The sequence below is a fragment of the Orycteropus afer genome, unplaced genomic scaffold (genome assembly GCF_000298275.1).
Source record: "Orycteropus afer afer isolate SDZICR_OR568_19922 unplaced genomic scaffold, OryAfe1.0 scaffold00684, whole genome shotgun sequence".
In the NCBI taxonomy this organism is placed as follows: domain Eukaryota; kingdom Metazoa; phylum Chordata; class Mammalia; order Tubulidentata; family Orycteropodidae; genus Orycteropus; species Orycteropus afer.
In genome coordinates this window covers 449,420-454,886 of record NW_006922271.1, presented here as the reverse complement: position 1 = coordinate 454,886, position 5,467 = coordinate 449,420, and the positions used below count along the sequence as shown (strand labels likewise).

The window sequence follows — 5,467 nt, the reverse complement described above, 5'->3', positions numbered from 1 at the left end:
AGCTGCCCTTCAGGTGTGGAATTGAACCCACATCTGTGGTTTCCAGCCAAACAAAAGACAGGCATATGAGTTGATCATTTACCTCAGGTAGATACACTCCTTGGAGAGAACAATCATGGGAGAAAGAAGGGCTGGTTATGCACAGAGAGACAGTTCAAGGGGCAGGAGTGTATGGAGGGATGGACACTGGGAAGAGGTAACTATGGAGAGGAAGTAGAAGGGGAAATGTTGCCTTGTGGTAAACTGTGGTCAATGTCATGAGACAGTGTATGTGAACTGCTGTATGGAAAGGAATTTGCTCTGTAAATCTTCACCCAAATCACAATAAAAAAAAGAGAGAGAGATAATGATGAATTAATTGTTCACCTACATTACTGAGACCCTGTTACTACTAAGAACACAAAAGAAGCAAAAAGATATTCTAAAGCAACTTACTATTTAGTAGAGGACACAAGACCAACCCACAAGGCCAGTTAGATTCATAAACTGCGTAAGTTTCTGCCTAGAATATAACAGTCATTTAGAATTATTTAATAAAGGACCACCTGGGATATAAGGATTCAGATATGACTTAAACAGTTCATCTCTCCAAAAACACACCCACTAGCATGGAAGAATGAACCATAAATACAGAAACAATTTGACGTGTATAAAGAGATATACAAGAGCACTTAGAATTGATGTCTTTGACTTGTGGTATTGGTAAAGAATACTGAAAATACCATGGACTGCCAGAAGAACAAATGTTATCTGTCTTGGAAGAACTATAGTCAGAATGCTCCTTAGAAGCGAGGATGTAGAGACTTAGTCTCACGTACTTTGGATGTATTATCAGAAGAAACCTGTCCCTGGGGAAGGACAGCATGCTTGGTAAACTAGAGGGTCAGCAAAAAAGAGGAAGACCCTCAATGAGACAGATTTACACAGCGACTGCAACAATGTGCTCAAGCATCACAATGATTGTGAGGATGTCATGGGACCTGGCAGTGTTTTTTTTCCTGTTGCACATAGGGCTGGTCGCTATGAGTCAGCATCAACTAGACGGCACCTACAACAACAACAGGAGCATTTATTTTATTGTTTCTAGTTTCTTAAAAAATATTATCTCCAAAGACATCATAAGGGGCATAGAAGCAAGATGAGAAGGAATGAACTTGAAGACTTTTCAAGTAGGTGATATGGGGGGTGGTCTTTAAGAATGTATCCAGAAACCAAAACCCACTGCCATGGAGTTGATTCCGACTCATAGCAATCCCCATCGGGATTCCAAGGCTGTAAATCTTTATGGAAGTAGATGGCCTCATCTAGAAGCACAATATATAGGAATTCACAAAATGAAGAACCTGGGAGTGAGAGACCCCAATGCTGAAGAAAATTCTCATTTCCTACAATTGAGGACTCCCACCTTGGCTTAACTGGAGAAACCCAGCCAATAATGGTTCAACACTGGGCATTGCTGAAACAATAATGTGTGGCAAGGCTGTATAGACTTCTTGGCCTCTATCTCCTCAGAAATAGTCCCTTCCCACAGTACTGAAATAAGAGCTGCCTGTAGACACACTGAGGAAGTTAAGGAAGAACACACAGAAATAGTTGAGTTTAGAATCTAAGAGTTAACAGATACAGTAGTTGTTAAAGTGTCAAGAAGAGCTGGCTCAAACACATGGAGTAGCCAAGGAGATTTGTATCTTGGACTGTAGCAGGTGGGTTTCCAGTGTAGACCATTCTTTGTTTCAATCTTCTATCAGCTCAGTTTTATACTCTTCACACTTTCCAGAGCTGTGACATCCAATACTGTAGTCACTTGCTACACAGGGCATTGACACTGAAATGTGACTGATTCCTATTGGGATAGGCTGTATGTGTAAAATACATGCTAGAGTTTCAAGATTTTGTACAGAAAAATAATGTAAAATCTCATTGTCAATTTTTCAAATTGCTTACATGTTGAAATGATAATATTTTGGCTATATTGGGTGAAGTAAAATATATTATTAAATGTAATTATACCTGTTTCTTTTTCCTTTTCATGTGGTGACTAGAAAATTTTTCATCACATAAGTAGTTTGCATATATTTCTACTGAAATGTATTGATCCTCTAGAGCTTCTCTCTGAATTTCAAAATGACAGCAGGAAGTGAAGTGTGGCTTGAGCTGGTCTCCACTTTCTCTTTTATGTCTCTGTTGCAGTCACTACAATGCTGGTTTTGGTGATGCTATCCATTGGTATCTTGTTTTCAGTTTTGTTTTCCTTGTCTGCAAACCACTTCAGCTGTTAACTAGTAAAGAGATAAGAATTCCTTCTAGAATCCTGACTGCAGTACTCAAAAGTCAGAGAACACACACTGTTACTCTACAAAGCAAAATTCCATGTACTGATCAGTCCTGACACAGAACTGCTTCCCCCCAGAACCTGAGCCTAATTTTCCATGGATTCTGCCAGGAGGAAGCATCCGGAACAGGAAGAGCTTCCACCTGTGTTACCAACACTCTAAGGATCTTTTGAACCAATTTTCCTATTTGCAAATTCTGTACTAAGATGAGGAACACACTCACAACTCTAAATTTGGGAATTATTTCACAGAAGCTTTGACCTAGTATTAGATTGTTTCTCCAGGTCAAAGCAACCAGCAGTAACTGTGGAAGAGGGACAGAGGAGAGATGAGGTTTTGCGAAGACGGAAGAGGAGTATCTCCCAAAGCCTAGGTCTCAGTACAGAGTCAAGTATTTTCACGGCCTATACTAACTCCATATTTTATTAATCTAACAATGTCATTCTGTGCCTGAACTGTGGTTGGTTCTGTGCCCAGAAAATGGAGTCAAAATCTCACCTCCTTTTTAGTCCCTCCTGCTTCACGACTGGCCTGGGCCCCAGCAAAAGCTGGCTTAGTTTGACATCCTTGATCCTTTACAAAGAAAATTAGGTTACTGAATTTCTTCAATTAATTTATTTGTGCAATGGTTTGCTTATTAATCCCCAATTTGTATTCATGTCTCGGGGATCATAGCTATGAGTCTTGGCATTCCCTTGCATTTGATCCTTCTTGTTGTTAGTTGCCATCCAGTCTCATAGCAACCTTGTGTACAACAGAATGAAACACTGCCTTGTTCTGCACCAGCCTCACAATCCTTGCTATGCTTGAGCCCATCGTTGCAGTCACTGTGTCATCTCATTGAGGACCTTCCCCTTTTTCGTTGACCCTCCACTTTACCAAGCATCATATTCTTCTCCAGGGAATGGTCCATTCTGACAACATGACCAAAGGTAGGTGAGACAAGTCTGGCCATTCTCACTTCCAAGAGGCATTCGGGTGATCCTGGATTTCTTAAAATTTTCTCTTCTGCGTGAATAAAAATGGCCAGAGAAAAGTCCTGATAAGGAACAACTTCGTAGAGATGCAAACACTCCTACCAACATTTTTCTTTAGGAAATGACTGCCTTCAAGCAGGGTTTTGGTTGCAGGAAACACGAAGATATCGTCAAAAATCTCAGTTCTTCTTGAAGGAAAAGAAGGTATCATTAGGACTGAGGTGGCACTTAACAAGTTTTTGGTCAAGCTTACTTCGTAAGAGACCAGCAATAATAATCTCTCTTTCTTGCTGTTGTTGTTATGTGCCATGGAGTCGGACCCAACTCATAGCGACCCCTCCTTGGGTTTCCGAGGCAGTATCACTACGGAAGTAGATTGCCCCATCTTCCTTCCTAGGAGTGGCTGGTGGGTTTGAACCGCCAGCCTTCTGGTTAGCAGTCGAGTGCCTTAGGCACTACGCTACCAGAGCTCCTAATCGCTCTTTCTTAGGGCTTTCTAAATTGGAACTAGAAAGAGTTTAGTCAAAGTGAGGTAGGATCAAAGATATCAAGTTTGCTTCTGGGAGGCAATAGCAGACTTTCAGACTATTGACGTGTCAATAAATTACCCTCCAAAACACAAGGGAACCGTAGTCGGCAGGATTTGAACCTGCGCGGGGAAACCCCAATGGATTTCTAGTCCATCGCCTTAACCACTCGGCCACGACTACATGAGAAAAACCCGTCTCCTTACCATAAAATAACTGTGATGAAGTTTAGCTCTTCACGTCACGTTTTACACCAGAAAGAGATTTGCTGCCAATGTTTCTCACTCTTTTGACATAATTAAGATGATTATCATGCTGTTGCGTCAAATTGGCAGATAATACTCTATCTTCAGATCTGGGATGAGGTGTTTCAAAATGAAACAAAAGAGAAAATATTTCAGGAGACCAGCTTTCTGCTTTATGAGTTTCTGATGAGGTGTATCTATGAAATACACCTACAACTGGGAGAGGCGCTGGGAGTCATTGCAGAATATATGGTGTAGTAACGACTTGAAACACTCAAAATGGCAGTGATTTTCTGACTTTTAGAACATCCATATAGTGGAAGATTCTGCATTTAAACGAGGTGTGCTTTATACACTTTTGGCGGTCGTGGTTCAGCGTAAAATTGATGAAATAGAAGTTTGCGGAGGTCTCTCTACTCAGCTTCTAATCTTGGCCATTATTACTTGTGTTTCCTGTTTGGGAATATATTCTGTTGACACTGAAAAACGTTCCAAACTTTTTTATTCCAGGAAACAACTCCTGTTTCACAAAATAGCGAGAGGAAGTATTAGTGGGCCTGTTTGTTTTGAAAGTAAATGGGCACTTATTTCCACAACAAATGGGACTTTAAAAATTCTACAAAGCAAAACCAGATCTGCTGCAAATTCGGCAGAGTGAGTTCCCCTTAGTAAAAATTATAACAATTGTGTTAAATACCTGTGTCCCTCATCTTAGAGACCCTACCTTCTACCTGAGTTCTCCCTACCTTCAATATTTCCAGGGACCTTGAATGCTTCTGTGGGCGTCAAAAACGTTTTTTCCAGAAACGAATAGTAGATTCATTGAGTTAGCTTTGTCTCAACCAAAAGAAAGAGAAGAAGAAAATTTCTGGTGAGAGAGAGAAGAGATGAGAGAAATGGGGCAGAGGAGAAGCGTCTGGCAGCACTAAATACAGAAGCGTCTTCAAAATAATCTGATTTCATACTGCCATCCGCTCTGTGAAGTGCTCTCATCCTTATTTCAAAATGAAGAAAATGAGGGACTAAGAGTAATCCTCAAATACCCATGATTACTAAATACTGGAATTAGAGTGTCTTCCCAGTTTGTCTCTTAATCTACATCCAATGCTCTTTCCTGATAGAAATAATAGCAATAATAAAAAGCCACTGGTCACAGAAGAGAAACCAGATGATTGGGACCTTCTAAAAATTAAATTTTTATGTGCTTCCAAAGCCTTCTCCAAAAGAGTCAGAAGAGAACCTACAGATTGGGAAAAAAATATTTGGTAATAACATATCTGACAAGGAACTTATCTCTAGAATTTATAGAAAACTCCAACACCTCAATAACAAAAAGACAAACAATCCAATTAAAAAATGGGCAGAAGACATGAATAGACACTTCA

General features: G+C 40.2%; 1 protein-coding gene and 1 non-coding gene across 2 annotated transcripts in view; both read right to left on the bottom strand.

Annotated features, from left to right (window-relative positions):
* The window catches only part of LOC103210983, a 652,718-nt gene that overhangs the window by 279,427 nt on the left and 367,824 nt on the right, over positions 1-5,467 (bottom strand). The window lies entirely within an intron of this gene.
* On the bottom strand, positions 3,939-4,020 carry TRNAS-AGA. The gene has a single exon. It is a non-coding gene; the product is annotated as a tRNA-Ser (tRNA).